General features: G+C 35.5%; 1 long non-coding RNA gene across 1 annotated transcript; it reads right to left on the bottom strand.

The window, feature by feature from the left end:
- LOC127877860 (uncharacterized) lies at nucleotides 1-23,438 on the bottom strand. Its single transcript, XR_008048645.1, has 3 exons — nucleotides 23,368-23,438; nucleotides 10,892-10,972; nucleotides 1-338 (listed from the first exon to the last, which is right to left on the bottom strand). It is a non-coding gene; the product is annotated as an uncharacterized LOC127877860 (long non-coding RNA).
- Between the last annotated feature and the right edge of the window lie 824 nt (nucleotides 23,439-24,262).

Below are 24,262 nucleotides of genomic sequence, written 5' to 3'. Positions count from 1 at the left end.
TGGTTTTTGCATGCGAGAAATTGTCTTGATATGATTATCAATTGTGCAACAATTTATTTGAAACGCCTCTAAAATATAACAAAATAATGAGCATGCAACAAAATGTCCCAAACAAACACATACGCACAAACATGCACACCTACGGACAGGGGTAACAATCTATTTTCTTCCGCCATTATCATGTGGCATAAGAAGGTTGCAATTTACAATGTGTGAAATTTAAAACTTACTTTTGTTTCAGTTCACTTAATTCTGTTTGCAATGCACTTATTTTTGTCTCCAGCTCCTTGATTTGGTTTAACGGGTCATCTACGACTTTCCTAAGATCCTTATCGTCTCTAAAACAAAAACACAAACTCGTTATTAAACATATGCTATAAATTATTGAGGGATATTCGGCACATTTTTGCAACAACTCAACATTTAACACGGCAACTATAAACCAGTCCTTTGTAGCTTTTACAATTGTGTAACTTACACAATTGTGACATAAGCCTTAAAGCAAGCAAAACTGATATGATGATCATTTTGCCAATTTATTTCAGAATATACAGGGCATCCAAACAAAATTCTAGTATCACTGTGCGAAAACTTTAAGTACCTGTGATTACCTTAAAATTGAAGCGAGCAACATGGTTATAGCACCCCAAACGTCATTCTGAACTGATGATCATTAGTGCAAAAGTATTCCGAAATCTAGTTACTATTAATAAAGTTATTGATCGCACACTAAAATGTGCTTTCAGTATATCCTTAAGTACTAATCATAATGTCCAAGTGTACACTGTGACAGTCTTATATACATTTAACATATAAGGTAATCTAACTGCACACAAAATGTGAGCATAATACCTTTTTCCAAACTCAAGATATTGACCAGAAAAAAGTTGTTATATTTTAAGCAACAGTGTCAATTTGTAATTTTATGTAAAAGACCTTGACCACACATCAAATCCCAAGTTAGGTCACCATGTAAGGTCTCCATAAAGTTATTTGTTGTAGCACAAAATTACCAAAAACCTGACAACAATTTCCCACGAAATTGCCACATTTTCCCCAAAACTCAATAAGATTATATTTTTATACAGCTATAATTCCGTAGAACGAATTCCAATAAGTGTCGAGAAATAACAATGTACAAAGAAAATGACAAATCAAATTAATTACGCATAATCTGATATCATATAATTGTAGCTACTATAGAGAATAACAGGTAACTGCCTCATCTTTTTGTAATATATTAGTTTTCATCTTTTTGTAATATATCAGGCGAGGCTTAGAACAATATAACGACAAGGCTTGCCAAGCCATTATTTTATTCGTGCCGAGCCTGATATATTACAAAAAGATCAGGCAGAAACATGTTTTTCTTTTTATCATACATCAATGTTTTAAAGAAATAATGAAAATAACAAGGGCTGTTTGTAAAACATGCATGCCCCTCATATGGGCTGTCAGTTTTAGTGGCAGCCATTGAGTGAATACGTTTATTGTCACTGTGACCTTTGCCAGTCATGATCAATGTACCTATGAAGTTTCATGATCCTAGGCATAAGCATTCTTGAGTTATCATCCGGAAAACATTTTACTATTTCGAGTCACTGTGACCTTGACCTTTGACCTAGTGACCTGAAAATCAATAGGGGTCATCTGCCAGTCATGATCAATGTACCAATGAAGTTTCATGATCCTTGGCGTAAGCATTCTTGAGTTATCATCCGGAAACCATTTTACTGTTTCGAGTCACTGTGACCTTGACCTTTGACCTAGTGACCTGAAAATCAATAGGGGTCATCTGCCAGTCATGATCAATGTACCTTTGAAGTATCATGATCCTCGGCCTAAGCATTCTTGAGTTTTCATCCGGAAACCATTTTACTATTTCGAGTCACTGTGACCTTGACCTTTGACCTAGTGACCTGAAAATCAATAGGGGTAATCTGCCAGTCATGATAAATGTACCTATGAAGTTTCATGATCCTAGGCCTAAGCGTTCTGAATTATCATCCGGAAACGATCTGGTGGACGGACTGGTGGACGGACCGACGGACCGACATGTGCAAAACAATATACCCCCTCTTCTCCGAAAGGGGGCATAAATATTAATGCACTGGCCCATGTAGTTTCAGAGCAGATTTTTAAAGTTATCTTTTTTTAATACTATTCTTAGATCCGATAATCTACAAATTGAATTGACAGGTACGATTTGAACAATTTTGGAAGAGTTTCACCAAAGGATAGTCTCTGTGATATGCATTAAAATCTGTCCAGCAGTTCAGGTGGAGAAGTCCTTAGCAGGAAAATATAACCAGACTTACCAACAAACTGACTATGAGACAACTGACAACAAAAATAAGGTATCATAAAAACCTTATAATGAGCATTATGTGCTCAAGTGGGCTAAAAAATGCAGCATAATTCTTATGAAGTCATTTGAAGTCATGCTGATTGAAGGTTTAGGTGGTGACAATCGACCTTGAAGGGATTAAATTCAACAACAAAAGAACAGTAAATGTCTCGTATGAACTATTTATATGCATTGTGTTTCATTGTTTATATTCTTGTATAATCAGTTATTAATATATGTATCCCGGAAAAAGCATTTTTTTTGAAAAACCCACTAATCTGCCGGTACAAATAACCATGACCCATTTATAATCAAAATCACACACAGTATCAACCGTTTTTATTTAAAGAAGGTTATCATTGGTTGATTTAATGGACCAGCGTTGTATGTACCGGGGTGATTAGTGGGTTTTTCTATACTGGTGCTTTTCCGGGATCAGTCTATTCAAGTATATGTTGTATGAGCCAGTTCTGCACAGTTTTATACAGTATTATCTGTTTTATAAATTCACCTTAATTCATAGCTACAAACAACGCTGACCCATTTTATGCAATAGTCTTTGTTTCTTTGTTGTTTTATGCCCCCCAATAGGGTGGCATATAGCAGTTGAACTATCAGTCCGTCTGTCTGTCTGTCTGTCTGTCTGTCAGTCAGTGTGTCCGTCCGAAAACATTGACCATAACGTTTGCAATATTGAAGATAGCAACTTTATATTTGGCATTCATGTGTATCTCATGGAGCTGCACATTTTGAGTGGTGAAAGGTCAAGGTCATCCTTCAAGGTCAAAGGTCAAAAAAACAAATCCAAGGGAAGTAATAAGCTTTAAAGGGATATAATTATCTGTACCTGCCAAATGATAAAAAAAATAAGTCATAGCGGCGCAGAAGGGGGCATTGTGTTTCTGACAAAAACATCGATCTCTTGTTTCAGATGTATTGCCGTTTTCAACAGTATTTTAGTCATATCACAGCTGTCAATTTACCACTTTTAGACTTTTCCTGGGATTGATGGTTTATAAGTCATAAAAGGGCAGGATGATCGAGTAATATTATCGCTAGAATTAAAATAAAATTCAATTTACAAATAAACAAAGGCTTTTAGGTGCTCATGTGAGACTTTAAGCAACTTACCTGTTTTGAGAAGGTAAAGTTTTCATACGATCAATATGAACAAAAAAGACACATTTTAAAACTCAACCAAGACTTTATTAGAAAATCTCATCTTTAAAGCAAGTTGTATAATGAGTGGGTAAACATTTGGCTTTGTGTGTGTACAAAAGATATTTATATTGCATTATAAAGGTAGTTTCCTGCTCACCAGCAGCAAAAATGTTTTTAAATGGACTCGAATCGATTTCAAACTTGGTCTAGAGATTGTTTTGACAAATGTTCTGACACAATAACATAACAAGAGCACTGCATAACGGGTGCCACGCTTTGCTGCGGGTGCAGTTTTGAATAAATGAAAGCTTGTCAGAATTTTTTTTTTTTTAGAAGTCACAGTGACCTTGACCTTTGACCTAGTGACCCAAAAATGGGTGTGGCATGTAGAACTAATCAAGGTGCAGCTACATATGAAGTTTCAAAGTTGTAGGTTGAAGCACTTTGATTTTAGAGCCAAATGTCAAGGTTTTAGCACAATGGGGACAGTGGAAAACACAATGACTGACACGAAGAAAACTGCCGAGCTTAATATTAGGCAGAAGGATGGGGCTTCTAGAGAGTTCACATTGGATGTTAGCTACCTATACACTCAACTTAAGCGCAATACCTTCATCCACACTCAATAATTGAGTGGAAACCATTGTTCTCTTTTAAGGGGAAGCTGTTTAACCCAGCTTTTGATCTTAAATGATTTGCACATGCCAGATGTCCCGATCTTGGCGGGACAGTCCTGCTTTTGGGGTGTTTGTCCCGGTGTCCTGATGTGACACAATTTGTTTCGAAACTCGTAAAAACGACATACATTCTATAAGACCACACTAAAATACGCTATTCAAGCTCTGTCTGGCTTAAATTACCATTGCTAATCCCTTTATTGCCCCCTATTAACAAACCATATCTATTAGTCAAGTGATCCAGTGTTGTTTATGACACCTTATCAGCGATTTATCGGCAAATTACTGATTTTATCGGGCATTCATGCCATGGTGTTTTTTATGATAGCGGTCGCTAATTGCTTGCAAGAGATGCATCGTAGTGAATTAAAAGCAGACTGCTTTTGTATTTCATGGCCAAAATCAAGTCCAAAGATACTATAACGCGGTATTCTGTGTATTATACCACCTAAGGCTTAAAAACCTGTCAAAACACCAGTTTTGTATATAAAAACAATTGAGCACTAACCGATACACATTGACGTTTCACATAAATTTACTTTCATTTTTGACCGATTTTCAGACAATAATTTGTACATATTGCATCAATCTAAATTTAGAGCAAATTGATGATTGGTTGAATAAAAACAGTGCTCCATGCGCGCACATCGCGTTGAACGATTATGCATGCCTCTGTCCCAAATCGAACTCAAATAGAGACATGCCCGAATTTCATGTTATGGATTCATCTGCATAGTGCGCATGTCTGTTTACTTCCGGAAAATAGAGAACGTCTTTGTTCATGAAACTCTTACACACATTTATTGTCAATATTTGACAGAAATAACTAGAGCTCTGTCACAGACGTGACGTATACCCCCACGTGTCGCATTGACACAGACTATTTTGCATGCTGTCTTCACAAAACAAGAGAATCTCATTTATGGCGATTTTTAAGAATTATTATGCCATTATCATTTATAGCCATTTTGACTTTTGAACTCTTGAATTCTAATTCACATGACACGCAGTCCAATGACTGTGAACAAAATTAATGTACAGAGTTATTTAAAAATCTCATAATGAATGACATAGTTATGGCCCGAACAAGATTATTTATTGCCATTTTTGACCTTTGAACTAAAAGTGTGACCTTGACCTTGGAGATATCGACGTAATTCTTTCATGCGACACACCGTCCAATGATGGTGAACAAAAGAGCAAAATGATTTTAAAATCTGACAATGAATGACATAGTTATGGCCCGGACAAGCTCATTTATGGCCATTTTTGACCTTTGAACTCAAAGTGTGACCTTGACCTTGGAGATATTGACATAATTCTTTGGTGCGACACACTGTTCAATGATGGTGAACAAATGTACCAAATGATTTTTAAATCTCACAATGAACGACAGAGTTATGGCCCGGACAAGCTCATTTATGGCCATTTGTGACCTTTGAACTTGAAGTGTGACCTTGACCTTGGAGATATCGACATAATTCTTTCGAGCAACACACCGTCCAATGATGGTGAACAAATATGCCAAATGATTTTAAAATCTCACATTATGAATGACATAGTTATGGCCCAGACAAGCTCATTTATGGCCATTTTTGATCTTTGAACTCAAAGTGTGACCTTGACCTTGGAGATTTTGACCTAATTCTTTCGCGCGACACACCGTGCAATGATGGTGAACACATTTGCCAAATGATTTTAAAATCTCACAATAAATGACAAAGTTATGGCCCACACAAGCATTTGACCTTTGAACTCCAAGTGTGACCTTGACCTTGGAGATAAGGACATACTTTTTTTACATGACACACCGTGCCATGATGGCAGGGGACAAAAATACCACTCGTCCGCTCGTATTGACGAGTAAAATCTCGAAAGGACGAGTGAATTTCCCAAAAGCTCTCATCCTACAGGACGAGTGAAAAAAGCTGATGTTAAAATATGTATTTTCTGACGAGTAAGACTTGTTTTCATTAAATAAAATCATTTTCTTAAATCATATCTATTCCGAAAGTAGATCGCGAATGAACCGGAAATTGTAATTGTAAATTTCAAACAGCATGTGCACGTTGTTATGCGAGACTGTGTCCCCAGTAAATATTGGCTTTTTGGTGTAAACTTTGCGCGTCCATGGTGACAGGGAACCAACCTATGCATTCACTGTAAGTATTGATTTTTAAAGAATTATTTAAACGCGAAGTAGAATCTACGGTTTCAAACCAGTCTGAATTTCGTCAGAAAAATGTCTGACATACGAGCGTTCTTTAAATTTGGCGGTAGCAATGTTCAAACGTCCGAAACCGAAAGCACGCGAGTATTAGAAAAACGGCAAACACAAAATTGTCTTCAATTATTTATTGTGTGTTCCTCATAAATAAAGTAATTTATTTCACTGCTTATCATTTATTTTGTGATCAGCTGGCATGAACAACTGAGTAAGCAGCAATTTAGCAGTGATACAAGAAACTTTATTAGTCATATCAGCCCTTTGCAATCTTCATTTCACCCATATTTTAAGGACAAGTGCATGTGTTTGCAGGACGAGTGAAAATTTTAATGAACTTGTCCTGCAGGACGAGTGCAGTTTAGAAATATTTTTGTCCCCTGGATGGTGAACAAATGTACCAAGTCATTTTAAAATCTAACGATAAATGACATAGTTATGGTCCTGACAAACTTTCGGTTTAAAACACACTAAGTGACCTAGTTTTTGACCCCGCATGATTCATATTCAAACTTGACCTAGACATCATCTAGATACAACTTGTGACCAAGTTTGGTGAAGATCGGATGAAATTTCGGGACATACCCACAGACAGACCGAAAAAGTGACTCCTATATAGCCCCCATTACCAATGGTAATGGGGGTATAAAGAGGTTTTGTAAGTAATAAATGGATTAATGACTACAGTAAAGGTGGTATCATTGATCATTTTAGGTGTCCCGCTTTTTGGTCAAATGTCCCAAAAAAATTTAATGGAATGTCCCGATTCAGACCATTAAAATTTCTGGCATGTATGCTTAAATGACCTTTACATAATTCCAGCAGACCGGACTCAGAATACACTCCATTCATTCCATAGGCTGATTTGAGCATAATCCTGCCAAACATTGGAAAAATCACCGTGTCTTTGCGGTATCGGATGTTACACTCAACAGTGTAGGGAAATGTGGACTATTCTATGAATGTTCATACGAAACATGACACACATCAGGAAATGAATATAAACTAACTGGAAATGCAATTTGTATTGTATCGTGAAACAAAACTACTAAAAGTAGTATAATTTCCATGATAGAAAGGAAATCGTTGAATTATCTAGTCTGTCAGTCTGTCTGAAAATCTTACCTAAGTACCCAGAATATGCTACTTACAATTGCCAGTTTGCTATAAATAAAACAGCGTGACTTCAATTTTCTATTGGAAAGTATTTTCCATTTACAAGACGCAATAGGATTTTAAAAGACCCTCGTCGTGGAAAATGGGTCTTATGCAATATGCTGCCAGCGTAGCTCCAGCCCAGCCTACGCATTCGCACAGTCTTGTCAGGGTATGCATACTGAGAAGGATACTCAGGAGATAACATAAAACCTTGCATGCTTTTTTATAGCAGAAAGCGAAGCCCCTTTGCAAGTGCTCACGTAAATTTTGTGTCTACGAACACTATTATGTGATTTACTATACGTGCACTTCATAAGAAACATTTCATGCGGTGGATATGCAACTATTAAGTAAAAGAAGAACACAACAATACTTAAACCTTTTTTTAAACTTTATTACTTATATATAGAAACCAAAATTTTCCACCTTTATTTCAAAGTCAGAATATACACCGAATATCTTTTTAAAAGATTGTTCTTGTTAGTTATAAGACTGACCTTGACCAAACTAGACATAATATAATCCTAAATGCACCTTACTGACAAGAAAACAAATGTTTGACTACTTTAAAAATCTGATTAACTACTCACTCAAACAAGTGTTAACTGCTAATTTGTCACAGTACAAAGTTTTGATAAATGAATTCTGAGAATTAAATGAAACAGGGCTTGTAAGCAATTAAATATCATAATATTTGCTTCAAACCTTCTGCTTTTGCCTAATAAAACCTAACTAATTTGAATTATTAAAATAAACAAGAAATATCTTGAAGAAACAAGAGCTGTCAGATGACAGCGCACTCGACTATTCGAGTGCTTGACAGTATAACGTAAGCCATCATGGGGAAATTGTTCATATTCAATATTTTATTAGACGATCTTTCAAAAATAAAAAAAGGAAAAAATAAAAAAATATTTTTTTTTGGGGGGATGGGGGGTGGGCAGGGATTCTGGGTTGAGGCGTGGGGTAATGTTTGGGTGGAATCCATTGCGGCATTCAGGTAAGTGTTGTTTTGTCAGAGTATTAATAAAATCTGATCATAAATAAAGAAGTTATGGCAATTTAAGCAAAATGTTCAATTATCTAAGTATAAAAGGGGCCATAATTCTGTCAAAATGCTTGATACAGTTGTCTGCTCTTGTTTATAGGCTGGGGTAATGTTGGTAAACAAGTATACAAAATATGAAAGCAATATGTCAAGGGACATAGGAAACATTTGGGGTAGTACGCAAACTTTAACATAGATTTATCAATAATATGCATATTCTAAGTATAAAAGGGGCAATAATTCTGTCAAAATGCTTGATACAGTGGTCTGCTCTTGTTTATAGGTTGGGGTCATGTTGGTAAACAAGTATGCAAAATATAAAAGCAATATGTCAAAGGACATAGGAAATATTTGGGGTAGTACGCAAACTTTAACATAGATTTATCAATAATATGCATATTCTAAGTATAAAAGGGGCAATAATTCTGTCAAAATGCTTGATACAGTGGTCTGCTCTTGTTTATAGGTTGGGGTCATGTTGGTAAACAAGTATGCAATATATAAAAGCAATATGTCAAAGGACATAGGAAATATTTGGGGTAGTACGCAAACTTTAACATAGATTTATCAATAATATGCATATTCTAAGTATAAAAGGGGCAATAATTCTGTCAAAATGCTTGATACAGTTGTCTGCTCTTTTTTATAGGTTGGGGTCATGATGGTAAACAAGTATGCAAAATATGAAAGCAATATGTCAAGGGACAATGAAAATAATTGGGGTAGTACACAAACTTTAACATTTGCATGCTCACGGAAACCCCAATGCCGGGGTGAGTAGGATAGCTCCACTATATATATTTCATATATAATAGTCGAGCTAAAAATGATTGTGGATGGAGTTGGGAAAGGTAAAGAGTTCAATTAATGAGATCAAAGATAGCGAATGTCTTTTTCTGTGCAGTTCTTAGCTGCATCACATGCAGTTCGGGATGTTAAGCGAAGTTTTCACGGCTTATTTAACATTATTACATATTGCAGGTCATAAATCTATAGATACAAAACAGGAAACCAAAAGAAGAATGGAAGTGAAATTAAAACATATAAGCCAACCAGCCACACGCGAAGTATTCGTACATATTTTTTATTTTTATACGCGCGTTCTTCAAACAAACCTGTTTTAGTGGTTTGTCGGGCATTACTATTTGATTTGATTATTAAAAGTATCGAGAATCATCGTGCTCATGCTTAATACATTAGGCTATATGGTGGAATAATTCTTGTTAAATTAATCAAAAATAATATTATCATGGTATTGTTGAAAAATCATTAAGAATCTATTATTGACATACCATAATTATATTGCCGAATATCTTCATTTAACATATTTCTGGTCTAAAGAAAATTCCACTTCACCTAGTTCACGCGATAGCGTCTATATTATATAACAATTATTTTACTGGCCGCGAACTGACCCTGATACCTTTCAGGTTAGAATGCAATTCATTAAAGTGAGGTCATGCTTCCACTGCTGGAACGACAGCTTGTTTAAAACTTCATACTTGCACATGTTTAATGTTCAATTTCAAAAACAATTAAAAATGGTTTGGCAAAAACAAATATCAGGATAGGGAAAACAATACTTTTTTGAACTTAATTATACTAGTACACAGACAGCAATATGAAAGTAATTACTAAATATGAGAACATAGCCTTTAACCCTTAAAGCGCTGGAGCTGAATTTTAAAGGCCTTTGTAAACAGTTTGGATCCAGATGAGACGCCACAGAACGTGGCGTCTCATCAGGATCCAAACTGTTTGCTATTCTGATAGTATTCTTTGAAAAAAAATCGAAGAAAATGCTAATTTTAGAAATTCTGCAGACGACATTTTAGCAGAAGACAAATTACCCAGCATGCAAAGGGTTAAGTACAAACGCTCTGGCGCTGACAATCCTCTGAATATAAAGGGGCACACACAAGCTGTATTGATGTCAAGAGTTGAGTGTAAAACTGTTCTATCTATCAAGCCTTTTCATTAGAGATAAAATTGTTTCATGCTGAACACGCAGTAAAACAGTGTTACAAAGACGCGGTCATATTTTTAATGTTCTGGTGGATTATGCTCAAATCAGCCAATGGAATAAATGAAGTGCATTCATTTGTGTTTAGCCGCGGAAAATTGTATTTGAATTTTATTGGACACTTACAAAGGTCAGGTAAGGTGAAAAGCTGGCTTAGACAGCTAGGCCGAAAAAAGATACAGAAGTGTAAGCACTGTTGTAGAGGTGAGCGAACATGATTTTAATGGCCTATGGGATATGGGATATGTGATACCTGGCATGGGTCTTCTGTATGAAAGTCATTGGTCCGGCCTTGTTAAGTGAGGCTATCTGTAGCTCAATGTTTGATGATCCCCTATGTTTAACATTAAATAGCTATTTCAAAAAAAAGCATCACACATATATAAAACAACAGAATGGGCTAGTTAGCTCACCTGTAAAATTGTGTTTATATTCTTTATCATATTAAAAGGTTTCATTATTGCCTTATAACAAAAGTTGCCAAGATAATTCATAAGGTTTCACAATAGCCGATGACACATTAACCCCTTACAACATGTTTTTGACTGACCAGCAAAAGTTGCACTATGAGAGTTTAATCTTATTAAGATTTAATTATGGATTCCACCATCTGAATCAAGTTTTAACAAGAGCTTGTCACAGTAGTGCCAAATCCCCGCCAAAATGTGTTTGCTTGTATGACAACATTTATTTTGTTTTAGAGAGTAGAATAATATTTGTAAAACATGGCACCTGTGTCATCTATTTATATTATAAGGATCAATTAGTAATATAGTGTTGGAGTTATGCTGTAGAGAATAAAATATATGGAAATGAAAGAAAGGGGGGTAATTATACAAGAGGGCCAAGATGGCCCTAGTTCGCTCACCTGAGAGGAGTCGGTTCATTCAATCTTTACCAAACGTCAAACTTGACCTAGATATTGTCCAGACAAACATCCTGGTCAAGTTTCATCATTATTGAATCAAAACTCTGGCATATGGAGTGTTTTTGTTTTTGTAAGATTTGACCTGGTGAACTATATTTTTTTTTCTAATTTCACAATTACTTATTGAGATGTATTGCAATACAATATCAAAGCTCCTTTTCTCTTCTGGCTGAATTATCAGTCTGTTAAACCCTGCAAGTCAATTTCTAGCAGGATGTAATCAATATACTTGGCCCCCAAATTTCTCATTAACCCTTTCCCTGATAGACCTCTTATCTGATCTGCTACTCCAGGCCAATACCAGTCCTGCTGTTCTGATAACAGTGACTCCATATACAGCTGATAAGCCTGACTACACCATCTCAATAGGGTTATTGGGAAAATAATGGAAACATTCTCAACTGTTACACCTGTCTTGTTTAGGCTTAATTTTCACTTAGTTTCTTGCATTTCACATCATTTGTGTCAATGTAAATATTGTAGAGCAATAAATTCTCATTCCAACCATATAAATTTTAAGTCTGTATTCTAATAAATAATACGAGGATATAAGTTATAACAAGTAATACAAGTGTATGCGAATGCAACAAGAAATGCAGTGAGAACCCCACCTTAAAATATTGAATTGTAACATTAAGAGATTAATCTTTTGATTTGTCGGCATTTTGTTTTTATTTCAGACTCCATGCAGTTTTCAGATCATAATATCTGTGCTTTATTACCCGAACTCGTTAGTTTCTGGACACGTGTACTACTGAAAAAAGCCACCGGGATTGCGTTTTATGGCCCAAACAAGCCCAAAGTGTCTAGTATCCCGTGTGTTTTATCCCTAAATGTTAGATAAGCACATGCATTATTAATTATTATGTTGGTCAGTACAAAAGGCCTACTGAAAACCGCCGACTGCGTCTTTGTTTTATTGCTCAATCAAGCAGCGATAATCCAATATCCTGTGTATTACAAAAACACCAACTTTAGATTAGCACGTGTCGTCTGTCAAAACCATGATTTTATATGTCAGTAAATATATTGAAGTAATTCTCGTAAATGATCTCGGAAACGGGACTTGCTTTAAACATTTATCATTACGATATTAATTTTCATAAGATAAATAAGAACCAAACAAACATACACAGACAACATAAAATATTAATAATTATGACAAATTAAATGGAAAAAAACGTTGGTCTATTTTCGAAAATCACTTTTACTTTCTCCCAATTTCCAGAAAATAACTTGTACATATTGCATAAAATCTAAATATAGATGACGCTGTTAATTGGTCGTTGTAAAATAATATTCATGAACTGTACACGGCACTTTGCGTGCAATCAGATACAGTACAATAATTGTTGCAATATTGAAGGAACTAACATATGAAAATGATACAGCGTTTATTACTTTTATTTTATTCAGGAAAATGTCAAAATCATTTGCGAGATGCCCCAATACTTAAATGGAAATTCACTACGAAGCTTTTACGTTGCTGTCTGCGCTACGCAGTTTTTGTTATAAATAAATACACCCACGCCTATTTTCGCGCTCTTTTTGTCCAAACAAAGACCTGACTCGAAAATATCATGGGCATATACATGTATTTATTTCTGGCTACAATTTGTAACAGAACAATAACTGTACACGATGCGCGCACACCACATTATGTTATTTACGCTAATTTGAATACCATTGTCCCGATTGGACACCTATTTCATCAAATCTTTAAATAGAAACATATGCCAAAATTTATTTGACACTTTAGAAAAATGTCGGATGTTTGTGTTTATGAGTTTTCTTGAGCACTTTTGTCGTTAATATCAATCAGAATTTGCATTTGAAAATGGACATTGGGAATATACGGGATTATCGGGTAATGGATAGACACGGCCAAATTCGCATGTATGTGGTAATCGATAGAGACGGTAATAAACGCATGTATCGGGGAATCGATAGACTCGGGATTATACGCATCTATCGGGGAAAGGGTTAATACCACAACTTGACAGTATGCAGGAGGCTTATCAGCCATGGTCAATACAACCAATTAGATAGCATCTGCCTGGTCATAGCTCACATATTTGTTAACTGAACATTTCTTATCACTAGAAAATATGGAACGTTTTTATTTTAAGAAAATGGGAAGTGTGATTCATAGGTCGTTTGAACAATTAAATTATTCAGGGATGAGACCAAATCAAATTTCCAGTTATTACAATACCGTATTTTACCATGTATAGGGCGCTACCATGTATAACGCGCATGCGATTTTTTAAGCCAAAATGGAGAAAAAAAAAGAATTCAAGACCAAAAACTTGAAAATTGGGCTGAAAATGGCCGCCATTCTTATATTGCACAATCATTTAATCTGAGTTTTTCAGGCGCTTAATTTTTTGTTTTAAAGTAGGGAGCGTTTATACGATCAGGAGCATGGGTTGCATAGCACTATATTTTCGACAATTTTTAAGATTATTCTCTCGAGAACACCGTATATGTCCTTATTGCCGCGCACTGCGCGTGTTTTTTCAAGACCCCTGCGCGTTAAATTCAAACCACTATTACCTATTCCTCACATTTGAACAGTGAACATTTTTATTACCTGCCGCTCACAACATCGTATGACATAGTCTTCTGCAGACCCGCAACATCGCAATGTTCAATTTAACGCAAATCGTCCGTGGATCCCATTTTATTTTTCATCGACTTAAATATTTCCCCATTAAGAGATGCTCCCCATTAAATCCAGTTTGACCTTGTATTTCGCGCCTTCGCTGCCTCTAGCTGATCAGTATTTATAGTGAGACAAACAATACACCAGAACACTCAATTCCATACAGTTGGCGTTATCGGCGTAAAGCCATTAGACAAATATCATCAAGAAGATGCTGTGGACAGAGCAATTGTTATATTTCCTTTATGGACAAGTTCATCCGTTGTCAAAGTAAAGCCGGAGGCTGAGCATGAATAAACCCAACCCTTTTACATATTTTATGAAGACTGTTTTTTAATCCCATATGTATTGGATTCCCTCCCATGATACGGGTATTCACAAAAAACGCCTAGCTTTAAACTTATGAGAAATGTGGTTGTTGACGTCATAGGGTTTGCTCAATTGAATGATTTTCAATTGGTTAAACCGGTTCTGTAAAGAGCGAGTCGCTAGAACGATATGCTAATTAATACATGCTCAGCCTCCGGCTATACTCCAATAATGCCCCTTCATCCCTCACTAAAGCTTGGATGAGGGGACATTATCATTCAGGAATAATATAAACATTAGATGGCCAGAGATATAATAAATCACTGCAGCACCACTGTGGCCCATCAGCTGGCCATATCAGATTACAATCTCTCCAGGTCACATAACCCCAAACCGGAACTCCTGTTTACAGGGTTACATGCTGTCAATTTGATATATAGCACACATTGTTCAGTGATGCTGCCTAGGATTTGTAAAATAGAATGCAAATGGTAGTTTTGGTATTAATGTGAAGGTATATTTGTAAGCAATAAGAAAAAGAGCCATTTTTGTGCTCTACTTTTTCTGTTGATGGTTCCCGGCTTTGAAAGTAGGTCATACTATTTGAGTAAAAATGGTCGCCTCCACATGTGTCAAAACTGGTGTGCCTATTCTAAGGTAAATATTTTGAGTTACAACACATAGAATTTGATGGGATGCATTTTTTTTCAAAAGATTATGCATTTATCTTTCCAATGATGTATGATGATATAGTGTTGAAACGCTTGGTCGTGGTTAAAATTGATATCAAACATCAACTATTTTATATGTGATATAGAAGGAACTTAATTGCGCATGCGTAACCTTCAGGATTCTGCCCACCTTTCTCGCAGGGTTTAACAGTCCTGCATATAAAGCAGATAAGAAAACATAACTCTGTATAGTATAAGTACAGTACAAGAAGTAGGAGACAGTTATCTCTATAAAATGATAATGCAGGGCTGTTAACAGTCTAGTTTTCACTATATACATATAGAGAAAAATGCCCCGCCCACTGGCGGCCATGTTTTTTCACCGATCTGGACCATTTTCGAACTCGTCCGAGATATCAATAAAACCAATCTTTTGACAAACTTTCATGATGATTGGGCAAAAATTGTGACTTCACAACTCTAATATCAAGGAAACAAATGTTCTGACCAAATTTCATGAAAATTGGGCCAAAAATGTGACTTCTAGAGTGTTCACATGTTTTCACTATATACATATAGAGAAAAATGTCCCGCCCACTGGCGGCCATGTTTTTTTTTTTATACCGATCTGGACCATTTTCGAACTCGTCCGAGAAATCAATAAAACCAATGTTTTGACCAACTTTCATGATGATTGGGCAAAAATTGTGACTTCTAGAGTGTTTACAAGGTTTCTCTATAGCCAAATAAGGAAAACTGCCCCCCCACTGGCGGCCATATTTTTCAACGGACCGAAACCACTTTTGAACATAACCAACATATCATTAAGACAAACATTTTGACACAGTTACATGAAGATTGGGCATGAAATGTGACTTCTACAGTGTTTACAAGTTTTTTCTTTTTTTTGACCTAGTGACCTAGTTTTTGACCCGGCACGACCCAGTTTCAAACTCAACCGAGATTTCATTGGGAAGAAGCTTCTGACCAAGTTTCATGAAGATCGGACAATAAATGTGGCCTCTAGAGTGTTTACGAACAAATGTGGACGGACAGACAGACGACGGACAAAGACCGGTCACAAAAGCTCACCTGAGCAATCAGGTGAGCTAAAAAGAAGACTATAAACAGTTACTGTTCTTGATCACTGTATTTTTCCTTAAACTTATCTATTCATTTTACAATGAATACTTCAGTGTTCAAATTAAAATATTATTGTAAAATTAGATAAAGGGCGATATTAAAATTTGAAAAGCTAAAATATTTACTATGAAATTAAATTAAATATAATTTAAAATTATAAGTAAATAAAATATAAATAAAACAAGAGGGCCATGATTGCCCTGAATCGCTCACCTGACTAACCTTGCTTCATGAACTTAAATTTTATTAGACCCATATACAATCCCAAGCCAAATTTCATTAATTAATACATTCTGACAAAATTTCATTAAGACGTGATGAAAACTGTGACCTCTTTCATCTACACAATGTTTTACTAGAATTGGCCCGGTGACCTAATTTTTGACCCCAGATGACCCATATACGATCCAAAATCAGATATTATCAAGATAAACATTCTGACCATATTTCATTAAGATCATATGAAAACTATGACCTCTATTGTCTTCACAAAGTTTTTCTATGATTTGACCTAGTGACCTAGTTTTTGACCCCAGATGACCCTAATACAATCCCAACCCAGATTTCTTCAAGATAAACATTCTGACCAAATTTCATAAAGATTGGATGAAAAATGTGACCTCTATTGTCTACACAAGGTTTTTCTATTATTTGACCTAGTGACCTAGTTTTTACCCCAGATGACCCAAATACAATCCCAACCCAGATTTCATCAAGATAAACATTCTGACCAAATTTCATATAGATTGATGAAAAATGTGACCTCTACTGTCTACACAAACAAATTGTTGACGGACACACGCACGCACATACGGACGCTGGACATCACCCGGTCACATAAACTCACCATGTCACTTCCTGACAGGTGAGCTAAAAAATAAAAAAAATAAAATAAAGGGAGATCATTCAAAAACTACGGCCGAAAGAGTTATGGTTTATGTTCACTGCACTTCTTCTAGCTGCCATCTGTTCATATTTCTAGTTTCAAGTAAATCCCTTCAGTAGATTTAGAGTTACGCTCCGAAAAAAGATTAATTTGAAATTAAATAAAGGGAGATAATTCAAAAACTAAGGTAGATAGAGTAATGGTTCTTAGTCACTGCACTTCTCCTATTGCCATCTGTTTGTATTTCAAGTTTCAAGTAAATCCATTCAGTGGATTAAGAGTTATGCTCCGGACAAAAAATTAAATTTGAAATTAAAAAAAGGGAGATAATTCAAAAACTAAGGTAGATAGAGTTATGGTTCTTAGTCACTGCACTTTTCCTACTTGTCATCTGTTTATATTTCAAGTTTTAAGTAAATCCCATCAGTAGATTTAGAGTAATGCTTCAGACAAAAATTTACTTTGAAATTAAATAAAGGGAGATAATTCAAAACATAAGGTAGATAGAGTTATGATTCTTAGTCACTGCACTTCTCCTACTTGCCATCTGTTTATATTTCAATTTTCAAGTAAATCCCTTCAGTAGATTTATTCTCCAGACAAAAATTTACTTTTAAATTATATAAAGGGAGATAATTCAAAAACTAAGGTAGATAGAGATATGGTTTTTGGTCACTGCACTTCTCCTAAATGCTATCTGTTTATATTCTAAGTTTAAAGTAAATCCATTGAATAGATTTGGAGTTATGCTCTGGACAAAGCTTCGGATGGAAGGACGGAAAGACGGACGCACAAACAAGCAGACGGACGGTGACTATTACTATATCCCCTTCCGTATTTTGATAATAAACAATATGACTCTCTTAGCCTGGATTTACCCCATGGGTATCATATGGTCAAATTATTTTTTTAATGTTGCATAGCAAATATGAAAACTATAGTCTTTGTAGCTTTAGATAATAAAGTTATATAAAAAAAATATATACTTAACAAGACAGTAATTATGGCTCTAAAGGGTTTACCAGAGATGAAGGTTCCAAAAATGTCAACGATTTGACCTGGTGACCTTGCATTTCACTTTATGAGACCCAGTTTCAAAGCAACATGGCATTATTCCCGTTCATGCATAAATGGACATAAATCACGCATAATTATTAAAATTCACCTATTAATAAATAGCTTTATGCACATGTGCGCTAACATCAAAAAGTGTAATAGACAGTTGTAAAAACTCCCAAAATCCCAGTTTCTATTTAGACGAAAATTCAGATTGTATAAAATAATATGTTAGCCTAGAAACACTATACCTGCATACAGTCTGGTATGTGGATTTGAATAGGTCGAATTTGATTGATTTATGTAACTAGTGTATCACTTATGAAGATAAAATGTATGTATTTATTGTAAGCACACACCAGCAAAATTTCACAGTAATGGGCACATCCATCTTCAAATAAAAAGTGTAATGTAAATATGATAGACATTCAGGTCCATTTTAATAAGGGCACAAATGAGGCATTCAGAATGTTGAAAATGGTTTTTCTTAGACAAATCTACCCTTACCAAATTATTAAAAAAAAACAATTCTTACAAAGTTTCATCAAAACTTGACCATAAAGGCCATTCCAAAGTCTTAACAAGCTTTATGTAAGATTTGATTGGGTTCTTTATCCAGATTCAAAGGAGGCCAAGATATTTTCCTAATTATCATTTTGGCCAGTTTCCTCAAGACTGAAACATAATTGTTTCTTTGGTTTTTAATTGTACTTGACACTCATTTGAACTTAACCAGATTTTGTGAAGACAGTATGACAAGTTTCATTCAGATTGAGCTAGAATTGTTGCATCTACATGGGTCACTAGCTTCAGGTTGTTGGCAAATGATGCACACTGGATTATCACCGACTTAAATCGATGACAATAGCTCACCTTGAGCACTTCATGCCCAGGTGAGATAACAAGAACACCCCGGAGCATGTAAGTATTGAACCCAATTGCCTATTGGCAGAAGTTATTTTACAATACAATATAATTCTGATGATCATGGGTAAAATCCCAGCTCCAGATCATAACTTGTTTGGGGATTGGTAACGTATTCCTTTTTAAAGCCATTCTCCCCCTTGCTAGTATTACATATGGTGTTGTTAGTTACTTGCATAAGTATGTGCACTTTACAAGTACACTGTCTAACCCAGGAAAGTGTGAGTTGGTAAACTGACAATGATATGACTAAAACAGTGTTGAAAACTGTGAACAGTCCGACAAACAAAAACAAGAGGCCCATGAGGGTCTGAATCGCTCTACTGCTATAAACACTGTGCAAGTTTGAAAAGAATAAGATGGAAACTGAGTACTTAATCGCGCAAACAGGGAGAATTTTCTCAAACTCAAGGGGAGATTATTGTGTACTTATTTCTTCAATACTGCTCATATTCAATAGGGTTCAAGTCCTCATTGATATAAAGATACTGAGCAAATTTGGAAATAATTGGATGAAAACTGTGGAATTAATAGGGGAGATAATCCTGGACTTATAACTCCGATATTGCTCATTTTCAATAGGGTTTGACTCATCATTCAGATAAAGACACCGTGCAAGTTGGGAAAAATATTGGATGAAAACTGTGGACTTTATTGCGTAAACAAGCCTTATTTCATAATTTTCTCAAATTTAAGGGGAGATAATTCTGGACTTTTTACTCTGATGTAACCCATTTTCAATACGGTTCGTGTCCTCATTAATATAAAGACACTGAACAAGTTTGAAAAGAATCGGATGAAAACTGTGCACTTTATCGCGTAAACAAGAAAAAGTCTAACGCACGCACGGACACACGCACAGACAGACTAAGCGGCAACTATATGCTCCCCCTAAAAAAGAATTGCACTATAGGTACAGTTTATAGAAAATTTCAAAGGGCCATAACTCTGTGACAAATCACCCGACGAGTACTGGCTGATAATATGCACATCTCCTCTTGGTAGTGAAGCTTTCCATAAAGTTTCATTGAATTCCAGTAATTAGTTGCTGAGAAATAGCCCGGACAAGAATTGCACTATATGTATAGTTAATGGAAAATTTTAAAGGGCCATAACTCTGTGAAAAATCATCCGACCACAACTGGCTGATAACATGCACATCTCCTTTTGGTAGTGAAGCTTCCCATAAAGTTTCTTTGAATTCCGGTCATCAGTTGCTGAGAAATAGCCCAGACAAGAATTGCACTATATGTACAGTTAATGGAAAATTTCAAAGGGCCATAACTCTGTAAACAAGAGCACCGCCTTGCAGGTGCAGACCGCTCATCTATTTTTCTTTTTAAAGGTGAAGGGACCTACCGTATTTCTTCGATTATAAGACGTGAAAATTTACCTCAGAATTTGATTAAAAAGTTGGGGACCTGTCTAATAAGAGCGTCCTAAAAATTATTTCAAAATTTTTCATAGATTTCTGAATGTAAATATTGATTTTAACAATCATAAGACAGCTGAAGATAATACCCTGTATATTTCGTGTACAAATTGTTTATTAAATACGTAAGTTCACCTTACCTCAATATATTTATATCCAAATATATAATGAAATATATAATTAACATGTGCATTTTATGATAAAAGACGAAAGAAACCCGCCATTTTGTGCATGGGCCAGGAGTGTGACAAAGGGAGACTACTGTACAAGATCCTCTAAATTACTTCCCTTTAATTAAACTATACTGATCTAGAACTCGTGTGTAATAATGAATCTGCAAACATGTACTGGCATATGTACTTTTATAAACTAAGTGATTGAAAATAAAATAAAAAAACTTAACAAGATTGTACATCCAGTTTCAACCATACTATATAAACAACTAGCGTTCCATATAGGTACATACCATCACATAAATGCCTTGCAATATGTTTAATCCTGATGCATTCCGACTTGAGATGTTCATTACATATTATATTATTATTGAACGCACTGTTAACCCGACTGCCTGAAGCAGTCAAAACACCCTTTATATAAAATTGCTATCACCTAATAGTCTGTATACACTACATGCTGACAATTGGTGTGTACTATTTCAAGGCAAGTCAATTATAACACAGTGCCAAATGTGTCACTCCCTGTGAAAGTGTAAATGGTTTCCTTTGTCGGCAGATAAAAAGCTGCTTAGAAAATTCCCCACGCTCAACACCTGTCAAAGTGGGACAATTTGAAACTGGTTCAGGGCAGTTTCTGTCTGTTTATAGTTGGGTAGTGAATTTACGTAGTGTTCTGGAATGGTTGGATTACATAACTTGAAGGTATATATGGCTTTGTTGAAAGAAAAAAATGGGAAATTTTTGACCCCATCTTATAAGAAGGCCGATGCAAAATACGGCAAAATTTACGCAAAAGAGGGGGCCCCGTCTTACAGTCAATCCATTTTATAATCGAAGAAATACAGTATCTAAATTTCAATCACAAAGGAGGGAGGGGTCGAGTGGAGAGGGGTGTATAGTGTGGGGGTGTGGTCATTTATTACATTATCTTCCATTATCTTTTTTTTTTGGGGGGGGGAGGGGGATTCTTGGACGGTATTTCAAAAATAAGATAATACAAATAAATATTTGTGTTTTTTAACCAAGTAAAAAAAAAAAAAACTTTTTTTTTTGGGGGGGGGGGGGGGGTAAAGTGTGAGGGTGTGGTGGGGTCATTTATTGGATGATCTTAAAAAAAAACAACACAACAACATTGAAGGGGGGATTCGGGGGGGGGGGGGGGGGGGGAGGCGTTGGGGATGGTTTGGGGGGAGTCTATTGTGGTATGTCAGGTAAGAGTTGTTTTGTCAAAGTATCAATAAATCTAATCATAAATAAAGAAGTTATGGCAATTTTAGCAAAATTTAATAATTTGACCTTGAGAATCAAAGGTCATTCAAAGGTCAAGGTAAAATTCAACTTGCCAGGTACAGTACCCTCATAATAGCATGAAAGTATTTGAAGTTTGAAAGCAATAGCCTTGATACTTTAGAAGTAAAGTGGATCTAAACACAAATTTTAACCATATATTTAAAGTTACCAAGTCAAAAAAGGGCCATAATTCCTTAAAAATGACAACCAGAGTTATGCAACTTGTCCTTTACTGTCCCCTTATGATAGTTTGCGAGTGTTCCAAGTATGAAAGCAATATCTATGATACTTTAGGGGTAAAATGGACCAAAACACAAAACTTAACCAAATTTTTAATTTTCTAAGTATAAAGGGCCCATAATTCCGTCAAAATGCCAGTCAGAGTTAAATAACTTTGCCTGCACAGTCCCCTTATGATAGTTAGTAAGTGTTGCAAGTATGAAAGCAATAGCTTTGATACTTTAGGAATAAAGTGGACCTAAACACAAAATTTAACCAAATTTTCAATTTTCTAAGTATAAAAAGGGCACATAATTCTGTCAAAATGCCAGTCAGAGTTACATAACTTTGCCTGCACAGTCCCCTTATGATAGTTAGTAAAAGTTACAAGTATGAAAGCAATAGCTTTGATACTTAAGGAATAAAATGGACCTAAACACAAAACTTAACCAAAATTGTCAATCTTCTAAGTATAAAAAGGGCACATAATTCTGTCAAAATGCACGCCAGAGTTATCTAACTTTGCCTGCCTAGTCCCCTCATGATAGTAAGTAAGTGTACCAAGTTTGAATGCAATAGCATTGATACTTTATGAGAAAAGTGGACCTAAACGCAAAACTTAACCGGACGCCGACGCCAAGGTGATGACAATAGCTCATAATTGTTTTTAAAAAAATAGATGAGCTAAAAATTAACCGACCAGAACCGGCTGATAATATGCACATCTCCTCTTGGTAGTGAAGCTTCCCATTAAGTTTAATTGAATTCCGGTCATTAATTGCTAAGAAATAGCCCGAACAAAAATTGTGCACGGACGGACGGACGAACACGCGCACGGACAGACGAAGAGGCGACTATATGCTCCCCCCAAAATTTCTTTTGGGGGAGCATAAAAATACCATCCCAAAAGGCCATTATGTGTATATGAGCTTGAAACAGATAACTTAAGTAAAAGCAAAATTAAAGATCAATTGTGAATAATTACAAAGTCTTAGTAGTATCTTAGAAATTTTCTGATACATGTAATTACCCTTCTTTCCTCTTTGCACCTGGTGATCTAGTAAATTTTTGCCCAGCTGATGACGATATGTTGACTGGCCTGCAATAATTGAATATTTACAAGACACAAGTTATTAAGGAATACATTTGTAGTCAAACTAAAGGGAACAATCATTGTCACTATAAAGGATATGTTCTCAGAGATATTTTTGAATTCAATAAAGGCATACCCTCCACTGGAAGCATTGTCAGTATTGATTAATTGGCCCATTGGAATGAGTCTTAGTCATAGAGGAGGCCAGTGTCAAAGTCAAAAAGAGACCAGGTGGTGTGGGTGTGATGATAGTGTTCAAAGACATCAGTCATTTAGGTATCAAAACTTAGTGGCAAATGATATTGATGTTAGAACAAATGCATCATTTTCGGTATAAGTCCAGAAGTAGGTAAACGTGATTGTCAAAATTAGATCAAATGATGATGAGGATGTTTTTAAATTGTTCAAAATAATCCTGCATTTAAGTAGGGGTAACAACGCTTTTTAGGAAGCATTTTTGATGTTCCACAAAATGTCTTATTTTGGGTTAACCTCATACGGAGAGACAGACAGATGTTATAACTGACGGGCCTATTGCTGCACTCTTTAAGGTAATTTTGTTGACATAACAATTAAGTTGAAATGAGGTGTATACTGAAATCATTAGATTCTCAGGCATAAAAAGCCATGGGAGTAAAAGGACATAAAGATCATGGAAAGCGCAATATAGGCAAAACACGCAAAACTGTTAACTTTGTAATTGTGATGTACAATGATGGTGCCAAAATAAACAAAACTGGATTTAATTATGAAGGTCTGAAAATAGAAAGGGAAATAAAGTGTGTAAAACGAAATCTACAGTAGATGTGCATCATATAATTTATTTGGACAT

Source organism: Dreissena polymorpha, chromosome 4 (genome assembly GCF_020536995.1).
Source record: "Dreissena polymorpha isolate Duluth1 chromosome 4, UMN_Dpol_1.0, whole genome shotgun sequence".
NCBI lineage: Eukaryota > Metazoa > Mollusca > Bivalvia > Myida > Dreissenidae > Dreissena > Dreissena polymorpha.
Note: the sequence above shows the minus strand (reverse complement) of the source record. Positions and strands in the feature narration are given on the sequence as shown.